The 17,343-nt window shown below is 37.8% G+C and overlaps 1 protein-coding gene across 6 annotated transcripts in view; it reads right to left on the minus strand.

Moving 5' to 3' along the window:
• The window catches only part of PDS5B (PDS5 cohesin associated factor B), a 163,850-nt gene extending 147,058 nt beyond the window's left edge, over positions 1-16,792 (minus strand). For 3 of the 6 annotated variants that reach the window (XM_032496325.1, XM_032496322.1, XM_032496328.1), the window contains exon 1: positions 16,676-16,792. The gene's annotated coding sequence lies outside the window, so the exon portion shown is untranslated. The remainder of the gene's footprint in view (positions 1-16,675) is intronic. The other 3 variants (XM_032496326.1, XM_032496327.1, XM_032496323.1) reach the window with 1 other exon arrangement.
• Positions 16,793-17,343: the final 551 nt, after the last annotated feature.

A 17,343-nucleotide genomic window follows, 5' to 3' on the forward strand; every position in this document is an offset into this window, starting at 1 on the left:
AAATTTACACAATGTTATCTGTCAGTGAAGCTGGAAAGTAAGTAAATAAGTAAATGGAGGGGAGAAAATGGGCTTCACAGCATTTTAAAAGCAACATTAAAAAGGATCAATGACTTGAAGACAGATCAGTAGAAATTATTCAATCTGAAGAACAGAGGGAAAAAGATTGGGAAAAAATTAAAAACAACAAAGACTCACAGACTTATAATAGTACAATTTCAAACAAAATAAGAAGAATCTCAGAAGAAGAGCAAATGGGGCAGAAAAAGCATTTTTAAATAATGGTTAAAAATTGGTGAAAAAAATCAATGTGCAAATTCAATAAGCTCAACAAACTCTAAGCAGAAAAAAAAAAAAAAAGAAAAAAAAATGAAAAAGAACACATCAAACAGTTCAAAATTAAAGACGCTACAGAGACCAGAAGACAATTTAACAAAATATTTAAAGCAGTTAAAGACTGTCAACCCAGAACCTATATCCAGCAAACATGTTCTTGAAAAATAAGAGTAAATATATATACATAAGCTTAAGAGTTTATCTCTAGACCTGGACATTATGCAATGTTAAAGGAAATTCTTCAAGCTGAAGGGAAATGACATCAGATAAAACTAAGAACAACACAAAGAAATAAAGAAAACCTGAAATAATAACTATGTAGTTATATACAAAAGACTTATTTCTCTCAAATTCTTTAAAAGGCTACCAACTATTTAAAGCAAAAACAGCATTGTATTACACCAAAAGATCACACACCAATAGCATAAAGGTCAAATATAATTATGGTTTATAAGGTTCTTTCACTTTACATGACGTGGCATAATGTTAATGCTAAATGAACTGTAAAAGTCAATCATGATCACTGTAATCTCTAGAACAGTCACTTATACAAAATAGTACAGCTTAAAAAACCAATCAAGGATTCAAAATAGAATATTTTTTAAAATTTGACTAACATAAAAGGCAATAAAAGAAGAGAGAAGAGACAGATAAAATATAAAACATATAGCTATAACTGAATCACTTTGCTGCACCTCTGAACTATATGTCAATTAAAAAAATTAGCAAAGTGGTAGACTTAAACTCAACCATATAAATAATATTAAATGTAGTTACCAAACCCTCCACTGAAAGGCAGAGATTATTAGATATGTTTAATAATAAGAGAAAGAAATAAAGAAGAAAAAAGCCATTAAATATATGTTGCCTATAAGAGATACATTTTAAAAACAAAGACACAGTCAGATTAAACATATAACAAAAACTTATACACCATGAATATAAATACTAAACATAGGGAACTGACATATGCACATTAATGTCAGAAAAAAATTAACTTCAATAAAGAAGAATTATCACAGATAAAGATAAATTCATCCAAAAGGCATAACAACTGTAAATGAGAACGCACTTAGTATCAGAGGTTGAGGTAAAAACTGCATGGAGGAAATACATGAAACAAAAGCTGACAAAGTTATAGGAAAAAATGAAGAAACCCACAGTTACAGTTGGAAATTTTAATATTCCTTCTCTCAGCAACAGAAATGGGAAAAAAAATCCACAGGCATATAAATCAGGAGTCAGCAAACTGCAGGGCAGATCCATGGCCCTCTGCCCATCTTTATAAATAAAGTTTTATCAGAACACTGCCATACCTACCATTTACATACTATCACAGCTGCTCTTGCACTACAAGGGTAGAGTAGTTAAAACAGAAACTGTATAATTCACAAAACCTAAAATATTTTCTATACAGTCCTTTGCAGAACATTTTCTGATCTCAGATATAGGTGATTTGAACAACACTATTAACCAACTTAATCTTATGAGACCATATACTACACCATGAAACAAGCCTTACATTTCAAATGAAGGAATCTTACAGAGTATATTCTGTGACTACAACAGAATTACATTAGAAATCAATTACAGTTAAGTTATCCAGGAAAACTCAAACTATCTGAAAATTAAGCAACAAACTTCTAAAAAAAAAAAAAAGAGTCAAAAAAGAAATCACAAGGAACATCAGAAAATATTTTGAACAGATAATAAAAATATAATATATAAAATAAAAAATATATATAATATATAAAAATAAAAATATAAAATTATATAAAAAATTATTTGGAAATTATAACTTTAAGTACTTATATTTTAAAAGAAAGTCTTAAATTTAAGTATTTAAGTTCCCAAATTAAACGCCTAAATTTCTAGCATAAGAAGCTAGAAAGGTAAAAAAAAAGAACAAATTAAACCAACAGAAAGTAAAAGTGAAGGTTGGAGAGGGTGTAGCTCAACGGTAGAGCATGCATGTGCTTAGCATGCAGGAGGTCCTGGGTTCAATCCCTCCCATTAAAAAAACAAATAAACCTGATTACCTCCTTCTCCCCCCACCAAAAAAAATTAACAAAAAATGAAAATAAGAGTGAAGAAAATTACCAAGAAAAGAGCAAAAGTCAATTAAAATAAATTATTGAAACCAAAAGCTGTGGGGAAAAAAATGGCTAAACCCCTAGCAAGAATGATCAAGAAGAAAGTAAAATACAAATTACCAACATCAGGAATAAAAAAGAGGTCACTACAGATCCTACAGACATTCAAGGACCACAAAGAAAAGTTACAAACTTTGTGCTAAGAGATTTGATAACCTAAATGAGATACACTGCTTAGGAAAAAAAGACAAAAGAGAAAATCCCTACAACCATATATTTACCAAAGAAATGAAATCTGTTACTAAAAACCTTCCCACACACACCAAAAAACCTCCATGCCCAGATGGTTACCAAACATTAAAGAAATAATACCAATCATATACAAACTATTTCTGAAAACAGAAGAGGAAACACTTCATAAATAGTTTTAGAAGGCTTGTATAACCATGCTATTAAAAGGCATTACAAGAAATGAAAATTATAGACCAATATTCCTTATGAACATAAACACTAAAACCCTTAACAAAATACTAGCAGACCAAATTCAGGAACAGATAAAAGGATAATACATCATGACCAACTGAGATTAACCCAGGAATGCAAAACTGGTTTAATGTAATTCACCATGACAGAATAAAGAGTAAAAACCATACAATTATCTCAAGAAATACAAAAAAAGGGGGAAATTCAACACCTATCCATAATTTAAAAATTAAAATCTCAGTTAACTGGGAATAGAAGGGAACATCCTCCAACTGATTTCTTTAATCTACAAAACAAAACAAAACAAAACAAACAAACAAAAAAACCCAGTGCTGACGTTCTATTTAATGGTAAAAGACAATGCTTTCCCCTTAAGATGAGGAACAGGACAAGAAAGTCCACTGTCACCATTTCTCATCAACATTAAACTGAAAATGCTAGACAGTAGAATAAGGTAAGACAAAGAAATAAAAAGCTTATTTTGTAAAGAAAATCCTAAAGAATCTACAAAAAGATTATTGGAACTAAGTGAATTTAAAGAATTGTTTTTGTAAAGAAAATCCTAAAGAATCTACAAAAAGATTATTGGAAGTAAGTGAATTTAAGCAAGGTCAAAGGATATGCAGATAACAATTTTAAAAAAAACTACTGTATTTCTATATACTAGCAGGAAAAAACTGAAAAATGAAATTAAGAAAATAACACCAAAAAGAAAAACCTTTAGGAATAAATTTTAACATGCAAGATCTCTACGGGGGACGGGAAGATGTTACTTTATATTATAGGCACATGTTAATACATTAACATAAAACTGTATCGTGTAATTGCCACATTAACATGGAAACATCTATTTTAGTGGGGTGATGTAGAGATTTTGCATATTTACATAGATATTTATATATAAATATATGTTTATAGCACTCATCAAAAAAAGGTGACCTACATAAAAGAAGTACACAATTGTATTAGTAATCTACTGCTGTGTAATATACTACTCCGAAATTTTAGCAGTTGGAAACATTTAACATCTCACACAGTTTCTAAGGGTCAGGAATCCAGAAGCAGCTTAGATGGTGGATCTGGCTCAAGGGTCTCTCATGAGGTTGCAAGTTGTAGATAGGTCCACAATAAACTGAAGGACAGAAGATCTGCTTCCAAGTTCACTCAAAGCTATTGGCAGAAGAGCCCAGCTTTTTGTCATATGGATGTTCGAAGACAATATTCCATCAGTCTCTTGCATTTCTGCACATCTTGCAATTGAAGCTCTTACTGCCCTATGTTCCAGACTACCTCTCCAAAGACATCTATAAAGTAAGCAGATTTAGAAGATAAAGTATCCTCCAGAGCAAGGAGTAGGTATGCTTACTGTCCATTAAAAAATATCCAGGTTCATCCAAAGAAAAAATGCAGATGGCCAACAGGCATACATAAAAATGCTCAACATGGCTAATAATCAGGGAAATGCAAATCAAAACCACAGTGAGGTATCACCTCACACCTGTCAGAAACGCTATCACCAAAAAGAACACAAATAACAAATATTGGTGCGGATGTTGAAAAGAGGGAACCACTGTGCACTGTTGGTGGGAAGGTAAGTTGGTGTAGCCTCTGCGGAAAACAGTATGGAGGTTCTCAAAAAACTAAAAATAGAACTACTATATGATCCAGGAATTCCACTCCTGGGCATACATACAGGGAAAAAAATCCACTAATACAAAAAGATACATGCACTCCAATGTTCATAGCAGCATTATCTACAATTGCTAAGAATGGTAACAACCTAAGTTTCCAACAATGGATGAATGGATAAAGATGTGGTATATGTATACAATGAAATACTACTCAGCCACAAAAAAGAATGAAAATTTGCCATTTGCAGCAACATAGATGGACTTAGAGGGTACTATGCTAAGGGAAATAGGTCAGAGAAAGACAAATACTACATGATGTCACTTACATGTAGAATCCAAAAAATGCAACTAACTAGTTAATATAACAAAAAAGAAGCAGACACAGATACAGAGAACTAGTGGCTACCAGTGGGGAGGGGAGGTAGGGCACAATACTGGGGTGGGGGAATGGGAGGTACAAACTACTGGATGTAAGATAGGCTCAAGGATATACTGTACAACACAGGGAATATAGCAAATATTTTGTAATAACTGTAAATGGAAAGTAATCTTTAAAACTGAATAAATAAAAATTTTCTTTCATCCAAGTTCCCTATGTTCAGAATTCCTTTCCTGTAACACAACCACTGCATGCGCAGTTGTCATCTGACCCTCTTTACATGAGGTACGATTTGGAGCTTGAGGAACTGGTACAAAAATGCTGACAGTACCCGGGCTACTGCTATAGCTGTGACAGTAAACTATTTTTCCACTGAGACCCAGAAATCTCATGTCTTCTATCAGCATCCATGAAACTGTAGTAGGCTAACCTGTTAGCCTACAAGTAGGGTAAAATCTCAGATCCTTCACAGTCTTGACAGTGGGCCTCTTTACAACATGGCAGTTGGTTTTTCCTAGAGTGAGTGATGAGAGAGAGAGACCAATGCGCAAGCCACTGTGTCTTTTATAATCTAATATCAGAAGTGACATATTATCACTTCTATCATATTCTATTAGTTACACAGACCAATCCTCACACAATGTGCAAGGTGACTATAAAAGGGTATAAATACAAGGAGGCAGGGATCAATGGGAACCATCTTGCAACAAGATCCCAACCAAAATTCCAAAAGGCTTTTTTAAAAATAGAAATTGATAAACTGAATTTAAAATTTATATGGAAACACAAAGGAACTAGACTGGCCAACGTTGGAGGATTCAAACTATTTGATTCCAAGACTTCTGGTAATAGAGACAATATGATACTGGCATAGGAAAAACAATTAGATCAATGAAACAAAACACAGTCCAGAAATAGATCCATATATAAAGTTCAAGCAATCCTGGACAAAGAGACAAAGGCAATTCAGTGCTGGAAAGGAAAAGATTTTTTTTTTCAACAATGGTGATGGAATTGGATAAACTTTTTTTTAATGAACCTCAACCCCCTACTTAACCATGCACGGTTAACTCAAGATAGATCACAGCCCTATATGTAAAAGACAGAAACCTCTAAAAGAAAACAAGGGAATTATTTTCATGACTTCTGGGTAGGCAAAGGTTTCTCAGAACTCAAATCCATTAAAGAAAAAACTGATTAATTGAACTTCATCAAAATTTAAAACTTTAGCTTATCAAAATACACTGTTAAGGAAAAGACAACTTACAAGTTGGGAGAAAAAATACTCTAAAAACACTGATATGACAAAGAATTTGTATCCAGACTATATTAAGAATTCTTTACATCAACAATAAAGAACCAATTTTTTCAGTGTGTAGAAAACTGAGGTATTTCACAAAAGAAAATACACTAATTATTATTAGTTTATTATTATAATTATAATATTATAATTATAATTATTACACTATTATTGTATCAATTTGTCAAAAACTGTATCACATCCACTAAAATAACTGCAATTAAAAAGAATGAGTATCCAAATGTTGGCAAAAGTGTAGAGCAACTAGAATTCTCCAACTGTCATGGTGGGAGTATGTAAGAGAAAACCCTTCAAAAAACTAGGTGGCAGTATCTAACACAGTTAAACACATCTGCCTAGGAAGCAACAATTTCATTCCTAGGTATGTACTCAAGAGAAATTAAAAAACATGTTTGCAAGAAGATCCGTACAGACCTTATTCTTAACAGTAAAAAAACTAGAAACAACTCAAATGTCCAACAACAGAAGAAAAGATTAACCCTGGTATATTCATACAATTAACTAATACTCAGCAATAAAAAGAAAAAACTCTGACACATCCAACCTCATAGATTCATCTGGAAACATGTGTTAAGCAAAAGAAGCTAGATGCAAAAAAGTATATACTATATGAAGACCAAACAAAATAATCAACATTGTTAGAAATCAGAGTGCCTGCAGAGAGGAGAATTGAATGGGAAGGGTAACCAGTGAACTTTCTAGGGTGACGAGAATGCTATGTAACATCTTTTGATTATTAGTTACACAGGTATAACCATCAGACCTCAAGGTGAACAGCTAAGATCTGTACATTTTATTGTATTTAACTTACATCTCCATATAAATAAAATAAATTTTAAAAATAAATTTGAGCTTACAGTATTAATTTTTCTTTTTTCTTCAGTCTTGGGTTGTTCACACGTATATTTAGTGTATACATACATATATTTGCATGTATTCTCATCTACTATGTGCCAAACACTATGCTAGTTTCCAAAATAACTAAAACTCCATGCCCTCAGGAAGGTAACAATCTAGGCAAGGAAACAAACATTTAATAACAACACATAATGTGAAGTTTTCCATTATAAACGTATACACAAGGATTTGTAAGAAGGAGAAGAGGGCCGCAGATACTGCCTAACTGAAGAGTTAAGTATCAGAAAGCCTTTCCATTAGGTAGAGGATGAAAAGCAGGCCTTTGGACTTGTAGACATGCAGGAATGGACCTTTATAAGCAGAGAAATACCACATGCAAAGACACAGAAGCAAAGGGTCTAACACAATAGGGAACGAGGAGCAGTTCAATGTTCTTGGAATTTAGAGAACCTATGAGGAGCAAAAGGAAATATCGGCAAGGTAGGTAGGTACCATGCTAATGCTAAGGCACTGGATTATAGAGACAGTGAAGAGCCACTGAACAGTTTTAATCTAGGGAATCACACATTCAAATTTGCGATGAGAAGTATCACTCCGCTAACAGTGTGAGACAGAGCCAAGGAGGGAGTGAGAATGCAAGAAGAGCGACCTGTCAGAAGGCAACTGCAAATGAGTAAGCAAGCCATGTTTACTTTTAATAACTCTACCAATGGAACACAGGCTGAAGAGAAATTTAACGATCCCCAAAATGGACAGGGAAATGAGTAAAGATTAAGATCAGACAGTTCACAGAAAAAATAATAATAATAATGGCCCAAATCTATGAATAGATACTTAGCTTCACTCATAAAAGAAATGTAAATTAAAACCACACTGAGGTACCATTTTTCACCTATCATATTAGCCAAAATCCAAAAAGTCTAATTATATGCTGAGTTGGCAAGGCTACAGGAAAACAAGTATTCTTATATATACATTATTGTTACAACCCCTATGAAGGGCAACTTGACAATATCTATCAAAATTGTACCTGCTATATTCTTTGACCCAGCAATACCACTTCTAGGAATTTAATCAACAGACACACTTGCATACGTACAAGGTTGCTCAATGTAGCATTTTTATAATAATAAAAACTAGAAACAATCTTAACTGTCCATCAATGGGCTAGTTAAATTATGGTACATAAATAAAAATGAACACTCTGAGGCTGCTGTGAGACAGCACTTTATATATTAATACAAAAAGATCCCCAGGGTATACTGTTAAGTGGAGGGGGGGAGGCAAAGCAGTTAAAGTTTCCAACATTAATGTAAAACATGTGTTGGGAGAGGAGGAGTAGGGTGAGATAAATGTATTTGTCAGGGTTATATTTTTTAAATCCCCAAAAGGATATGTAAGAAATCAATAATACTAGTAAACTATTGTAGGAATCTCGGAACTAACTATGCAGATGAGGAAGGGTAAGGATGAGTGACTTTTTACTGTTCATCTTTTTTTCTCTTTTTGCTTTTTTACTTTTGAAGTATTAATGTGCATATAGCATTAAAAAACTGAAACTACTGTATCAGAAATCAGCAGGATTTGGTAACTCATTTGATTTGAGAAGAAAGGAGATGGATAGGTCAAGATGACACCCAAGTTGCTGTCTAGTCACTAAACTTAAAAAAAAAAAACAACTCTGTTAACCAAGGCAGGTGTTAAAGGGTAGAGGAAGGCAGCTCAGTTTTGGACAAGTTGTACTGGAGGCATCATGTTTGATGGTACATGAGAAAAAGATAGGAAATTTAGAAGAAAGGTTGGGTATAGCTCTTAGAAGAAGCCTTGGAGAATTAAAAAAAAAAAAAAAGGAAGACATTTATATAAGTCTAATTTATGTAGGAATTGTTTATTCAATAAACCCAATTAATCCAAAGAATAAAACTAAAAAGGCAACTAACTCAAAGTGACAGCATAAGGCCACATAATCATATCCTTTTCTCACAGACATCACACTTTCACTGAAAGCTTATTTATTTCTTATGTTTAGATAATTTCCCAAGTTCACAACAGATTAGAAACATCAAAAAAAGGGTGTGGGTGTAGCTACCAAGGCAACTATTTGGCAGCAGTATGAGGCAGCCAAAAAATGATGAGGAGGATACCACCACCACCTCAGAAGGCAAAGCATTCTCCAAGTGCTCTTCACAGGAGCCGAAGTCTTATACTTTATCATCTAAGACTTGGCCAGAATGGTCCCTCTTTCAAGGAGTTTTTCATGGTTCCTGCGCTCTTAGCCTAACATAACTAATCAATCTCCCTTTATCAAATTTCTAATTGCAAATATTTTGTTCACACATTCCTGAAACCACTTTACTCTGTCTTGTTTTGTAATTATTTTATAATTACAGCTAGTATTTTATTATACCAATCTTTATTCCTATTTGAATATAGACCTCTTAAATGAAGGAATATCTTTCACCTTTGTATCTCTGAACAGTTTCCTTGCACAGTATAGCATGCAAATTATCTATTCAACAATTATCTATCTTTGCTTTCTCTAAAGTGATGTGAATGAGCTTGCCACAAATAGTCTCACTGCCCCAAGTTATAATAGTTCTTTATTAAGTACTTACATATTTGGCACCAGGGTAAGCACGTGGCCTGGCTTATGCCAAAAACTAATGAGATAAGGGGTGATGGGAAGTGACAGCTAATGGGTTTGGGGGGTTCTTTCATGGGAGACAAAAATGTTCTAAGATCAGATTGTGGTGATGGTTGCACACACCTGCAAATGTACTAGAAAAAAATGAACTGTACACTTTCAATGGGGGAACTTTATGTCATGTGAATTATATCTCAATAAAGCTGCTTTTAAAAATAACATACCTGCTATTATCCCCACTTCACAGATTAAGAAACTGAGGCTTGGCAATATTAGGTAATTTGTTCACGGTGACACAGCAAGCTAGTGATGGAGGCAGGATAAAAACCCAAGCAGTCTTGATGCTACATCTGTATGCTTAACTGCCATGCTCTTCTGTTATCCTTACCAAGGGACTTCACTCATCAAGCACCACATCAAATGCTGACATATGCTCCTACTGCTGTTCAAGTCACTCCAACTAGGACTACAAAACCTTGACCTAATTATGTTATATCATAAAGGTAGAGGAGAAGGAAAGTAAAAAGCTGAAAAGAAAGGGACCAAAGACACAGAGGAGGGGAAAAAAGTATTCAGGAGCTATATTTCAAAGCTCTCCATTTTGAGCATAAGATTACATGAAACATGACTGCTGCTTGGTTGCTATCATCAAAGTTGGTGGGCAGATCTAATTCAGCTGAGCTGGGGCTAACTGCAGGCTTCCTGGACTAGTTCTGCCTAGACCAGGGTTTCATTTGGGGCCAGATAATTTTCTGTTGTGGGAAGCTGCCCTACACACTGTAGGATGTTTAGCAACACCCCTGGCCTCTACTCAGTAGCACCACTCTCCCCACCACCCCCCAGCTATGACAACCAACATGTCTCTAGACATTGCCAAACATCCTGAAGGGGAGGAGCTGGGGAGAGAAGGGGTGTTCAAAGTCACCCCCCATTTGAGAATCACTGGCCTAGGCTAAAGGTAATGATGAAAAAAGGCCAACCATTTGATGTTAACTAGTATATATAATAATTGGAGAAAGATAAGAACTTTTTTAAATCAGTTTTATTGAGGTACCTTTCACAGATAAAATGTATGTATTTAAGTTTTGATATATGTATCAAAATGTGAAAAGAGCACCACAATCAAGCTAATTAACATCACTTCTTCCCAGTTACCATTTTGTGTGGAGGAAAGAGGGCGTGACAGACAAGAGCCTTTTACACCAACTCCCTTCCAAGCCTACTAAGAAAAAACTATTTCATAAAAAAAAAGAAAAAAGTGAAGCTGGAAGTTGGGGCAGCATATAGGGATTAAATAGGAACAAAGCCCCTGTAGTCATGCCAACACCCCAGGTTTCTGTATAGCTCAGCATGCAAGGCCTCTGACACTAGCAGAACACCAACTGTAAAGATCAGAAAACAGACCTAAGATGTTAGAAATGAGAACTGCTCCCTTTGAGTGATTTGAAGGAAAATCAGTTTCCCTTACAGAAGAAACTAAGTGTCCCTCATCTCTGGAGGAACTGAAATACCAAACTCAAGGTTGCCACCCCGACCAGGGAAGAAGAGCAAATCAAATGACATTATAAATAAAAATAAAATGACAGTTGGGGCAAGAGTGGGGAGTGGTGAGACAGGACAAGAAGACAGTAGGAGACAGAGTTGACCCTATACAAAATTTATTTGCCCCGATCAAATCTCCCTTCTTGCCTTTATGTATCTTCTGTTAAGATAAACTTAAGAACTTTAAATAACCTTATCTTAACCCTTGGTTGTTCAAAGCCCAGCACTGTAGACTTTCCATTCAGAGCATTGTTCCCCTCCAAGGTGCCCCAAGCTCTAAAATCTTATTCCTCTTAACCATCTCCCTCAGAACATTTTAGATTGGGGTGGGGGGTGTGGTCATAGATAAATTAACCTACTCAATGTAAAGTATGTGCTGCAAGTAACTTCTGCCCAATAAGCATATTAAAAAAGTTTACCCTCTTCATAATCAACAAAATGGAAACCCCAAACAAGATACAAACTTCACATATCAAGTCAACAAAAAGCGTAGTTTAATAAAGTCCTGTGTTGGTGAACATGTAACAGGCATACTCATATATTGTTAGTTTGTGTAAATTGTTACAACCTAAAAAAGAGTCAGAATAAATTATGATACGTGCATATAAAATGAATCATTTTAAAAACTATGTTGACCTATATCTGCCAATATGAAAAGAGCTACATGACATTAACTATGGAAAAAAATAAACTGCAGGAAAACAGTTTTTAATAGTTTTTAATAACAAGAAAAAGCAATAAGGTATAGTACTATTTGTGTAAGTTTTTTGAAAAGTAAACTTTTTGGAAACTTGCTAACAGTGGATTTTTAGGGGAAAGAGGAAAAGTAGCTTTTATTTTTACTTTTCTGTACCATTAGAATTTGTTTATCATATATAGGTATAACTTTTAATTTGTATATTTCAAGCCTTAAAGTACTCCATTCCTCCCAACCTTAACTACTCTCACCACCAACTCTCCACACATCCCCTCCCTACTCCCGACCCAGTATCTGCATACTAATGGAAACTGCCTGATGGAATTTCAACTACTAAGGGATATATTTTGTAAATACATTTTGGATATATATCTAGGACTTTTCTTTGAAATTTCTTCACTTAGCTCTCTAAAACAACCTCTGAGATGAAAGAGAAAAAGAATCCCTACACTGCCCAGGGAACCACAAACTCTCGTTTTCCTTTTGGGCCCTCTAACCATTCTTTCCTAGAGAGAGACAATGCTTGTGGTTATAATGTCCCCTCCTTCACTCTCTCACATAAAGAAGGGCAACCTCAACTGTCAGTGAGGAGGGAGGAAGGCCTGACCCTTGCAGAATCAATTAACAGCAGGGATCCTACTCTGGTTTTTCTCAGCTATCATCACCTTGGTGCAGGTGGCCAACCACGCCTCTAAACTTCTCCAGGGCAGGGTCTCAGTCCTGTTTACTGCACCATCCCCAGTACTGTATGTATATGAACCTTAGTATTTGTTCATTTTAACTGAATCAGGTCAGAGCATTCTCTGTCAAAGGGAGGCAAGTTAGTGGAGTACTTCTAGGTCATAGCCCTTTAAAGATGCCTCAAAATAGCTTCCTGCTTATCAGTCTTTCCTCCACTCTCCTTAGCTTAGAAGTTTCACACAGCTAAACCAAGTATTTCCAATTGTCGCTTACTACTGATGTCTAATCATTAGAGCACAATAACTGTTTTGAATATTTTTAAATATCTCAGATTAATGGGTTTAAGATTTACCTTAACCAACTAATTTTTCTCATCTGAGTATAATCTTCATGATTTTCTCACCAAGCATGATCACCCCTACCAACTCAAACAATTACAGCCTCAAAGCAACAAACTTATCCTTAATTTGAACTAATTACTGAGAAAAGGTTATAAAATACTTTTTCAAGTATTGGGGGAAATGGCTATCAGGTGGTTCATAACAGTAGCGTGTGGAAGAGCTGACCTCCACTCCAAGATGTCAGAATTTCAAACCATTTGGCAGCTCATTAAATAAGATTAAAAAGTAAATATGTCCTCCGAGAAGTTACTGGGTTTATTTTTAAACTAAGTATTTTTGGAATTTTTAACACTTCTAAACAGGAATACTCAAACAGTTTTCTCCTACCACCTATTGTAATTGTAAGTGATAAATGACTTGTGCAGCAAATTGAGTTTAAAAGTAAAAAAATGCACACTCATACACACATACATTTTATAACAAAATAAAGTGCAATACTAACTTCCAAATTACTCTGGCTTACAAGTTTAACAAAGAAGAAGTAAATGCCTTCTCAAGTACTGTCACAATGAAAGACCAAGCACCTCCAAAAGACAGAAACATACAAGAGGTTATCTTCTGAGACAACGTAAGTGGACTGAATCCTGGAAAGAAATTATTAAAATCCAACTCTGAAACAGATGGTTAACCTCAAAACTTTATTTCTTGGCTGAATGAATGAAAAGAAAAGGGGAGAAGGAGATAGAGAACAATATGCTATTTGGCAATAATTTTAAATATTACTTAAGCTCTGAATAAAACAATACAGACAATGTAGATGCTTCTAAACCTCCAGGATATTTCAGGGCTGCCCCAATTCCACCACAGGAATATGACTGTGACTTTGGATAAATCAAATTACAATCTGAACCTAATTTCTCAAGCATATACGTGAGTTGGAGATCACTGAAGTTTCCTTGCAGCTCTCTAACGAGGAGACAAAAATTTATTCTTTTCCAATATACAACACTTGTCAGCCAACTCACCGTGTACTCTCCTGTTAGTTCTAGGTATATGTGATCAAAAAACATAGCCCTGAGGAAGCCACAGGACAATCTTAATTCTCCAAGACGGAGAAGCAAAAAAAAAGAGCACAATCTCCCCAAATTTTTCCCTTCTCACAAAGTTCTGGGTATAGTCTACCACTTCACTCTTCACCAGGGCCACCTCTGTCTAATACAGAGAATCACTTTACTTTAGGCTTAACAAATTATTGATAAAGCCCAGTCCTCAAAACCTAACTCTTTGTGACTGTTAAAGCTGCAAAACACTTTTAATATAAATTTTAAAATCAAAACTTATTCGATAGCCAACCCATGTAGAAATATATGTCAAATAAGCTTTGTACAAAACATCCCATGACAACAAGAACCACTATCATCACCACATTATCTCCTCTAACTCTTGGGAAAAGTGAGGGAAAAGAAAGGCATACCAAACAGGAATGAAAGTGACAGAAGAGTACAAAAACTGCTGTAAAAACAAAGTTAACATAAGGAGAATTAATCTCAACAAAAAAAAAAAAAAAGAGAAAATAAGAAAGGGCCCAAAAGTTGTATATATAAAAAAAAGTACAAACACTACTTTGTTATTTAAAATATTCAGACCTTCAAGTAAAACCCAGAGGATAATTTTTTTAAACAGTCCAAAGGCCTATACACACACACACACACACACACACACACACACACACACATACACTACTTCAGTAATCAAATAAAGTCTAAAGTGCACCTTTTCTGTATACATTGGTAAATTTATTTCGAAAGAATGTTATGACAGCGATTTTTTAATAGTTGTTTTTCGGAATAAACCTATTTTATCATAAGAAGTTCCATGTTGAAACTTTCACCTACATATTCACCACTACAAATTGTAATTAGGTTTTCTGCTATACCAGGTGATACAAGATTGTTCTACCAACTGACCTGCATGCATCATGGAAATGCCCATTTTATTGTCCCTAAAAATGCTAACATCTCTGACATATGAACTGCATTGATAAGTGTCCTTACTAGTCCTTATTTTGCTTAACATCATTTTTGTGTTTTTAACTATTTTACTTGCTACTACATGAGGTAGTATAGAAAATGTTCTATGCCCAGTCTTGGAACTTAACGTGTTAACTGAGGGCAATGATTACATTGCCACTCAAGTTTTAAATAATTGTGATTTATTTATAGGTCGCCTCTTATACATAAACACACTTGAATTTTTACGGACTAGTAAGAAAACAGTAGAAGACTCACTCACTCAAGACCCCAGACCAACCTTCGAAATTAAAGGCTATATCCAAAGTTTCGGAAATGGTTTAATAAACAGGGTTGGTGTGGTCGTTCAAGACAGTACTGCCCATCCATCATTTCACAATAAAACTGTGAAAAGAGCGTTCACAGTACGTTCTTCAAAGTCAAATAAAAGGTCCCCTTTAGGGGTTAGGATGCTTAAAACGTTTGTTAAGTGGATAGGGACCTGCTCTTTGAAACCCTTCGCCGAGTTTATACGGGCGGCAAAAGAACGCAGGAACAGGCAATTTGAAGACGACGAGGTGCAGCGTTTCAGGGTTCAGACTCATTCCCTCGAATAACTGTACCGCCGCTTAGCGCAGCTTTAACGTATACACCAAAGGGTGATAGCAGCAAAAAAAAACAAAAACAAAAAACAAAAAAACAAAAAACCACCAACAAGCTTCTCCCGACCAGAAACTTTTCAGATGTCACTAAGATAACAGACTGCAAAAATGTCAACTACACAGTTGCACGCCGTTGGCATTGTCGTCCCATCTCCCAGGCTTCCTAAACGAAAGCCAGAACCCAGGGGTCGCCGGGGAGGAGCCACTTCGGCCCGCTCTGGGCTCTTCCTCAACTAGGTCCTCGGGTGCCCCCCAGCACTAGCTTCAAGAGGCGCGGTGAGCACGCTTTATCCCCGGTGACTGGCAAGTAACAGTATAAAAATGTCACTCAATCGGCCCGTTGTCGTCGGCCGGAGCGCAGGCTGCGCGGGCGCAGCGCGGGGGACCGGGCAGCGAGGGCGAGGACGCCGAGGCCCGCACATTGCCCCGGAGTCGGCCGGGACCCGCGCTCCCGCCCCTCGCCCGGAAGGGGGAAAACCCGCCCGCGGGAGGATTCAACAGGAGCGCCGCGCCGCCCGCCTGCCGCCCGGGAAACAGCCGCCGGCCGGCCCGGCGCGGGGGGAGGGGCGGCGGCGGGGCGCGGGCGGCGGGGCGGCCGGACAGCCGGCGCGGACCCCCGGCCGCCCGCAAGGTCACCGCCCGCCGCCCGCCGCCCTCGCCCGGCCGCGGGCGCCGCGGCCGAGCCAAGGCGGCAAGTTTAATTTCCAGAGGCTGCCGCTGAGCCCGCGGCGTGGAGGGAGCGCGCCGGCCGTGGGGCCCACCCCACCCCCACCGCGCAGCCCGGCCCACGCCCCCGGCCCGCGCCCCGCTCTTCCCGGTCCCGCCGCCGCCAGGCAGCCGGCGGCTGCAGCCCCCGATGCCGGGAGGAGAGTCCCGGCTGGCAGGCGGGCGGCGCTTGAGCCCCGCCACAGACACAGCCGCGGTGGCGGGCGCTGAAAAATGGAGCGCGGTGACCAGGGAGGAGAGACATTCTTTCCGTTAACTGAATTATTTCCTACCTCCGGGTGTCCGACTCGCTACTCCTCTCACTCCGCTGCTCTCCGGGATCCGCCGCCGCCGCCGCATCCAATCGCCTCCACCCCCCCCCTCCCCTTCCGCAGCCAGCCCGGCCGTTCCTCCTCCTCTCCGCTTCAAAATGGCGCCAAGCGCTCTTCGGCGGCTGCTCCAATCGAACCGCCGCGGACAGCACCCGGGGGCAGGCAGAGCGCCGCGTGGGTGAGCAGCGCCCCCTACCGACCAGACAGCTGCTCGCGCCCCTGCCGACCCGCCAGACTCCCCTCCGCCCCGCCCCGTGCGCGCGCGCGCGCCGGATTCCGCTTCGCCCCGCCCCTCCCGTCGCGCGCGCACGCAGCCAAACGGGCACGCCGCCGCTGTGGCCGCTGTGGCTGCTGTGGCGGCGAGACCAAGGGTGTCAATGCTTTCTCTGCCCCTAAGGCTTCCTAACTTTTGCCGAAAAATCATATAAATTGTTACGTATCTCTAACTTTTGTTATAAAAGTTGGGCATTTTTAAAAATACTGAAATTGAGGCCTAATGTTGTGCTGTGTAAATGAAATTGATGTTAACTACTTTGCTCCTTACTCGGTGACTCTGATCTAGTCATCTCAAAATGCCATAAAATAGATTTTTTCTATTTTCTGTACTGTGTATGTTACGTCTTTACTTA

This window comes from Camelus ferus, chromosome 14 (assembly GCF_009834535.1).
Source record: "Camelus ferus isolate YT-003-E chromosome 14, BCGSAC_Cfer_1.0, whole genome shotgun sequence".
NCBI classification, from domain to species: Eukaryota; Metazoa; Chordata; class Mammalia; order Artiodactyla; family Camelidae; genus Camelus; species Camelus ferus.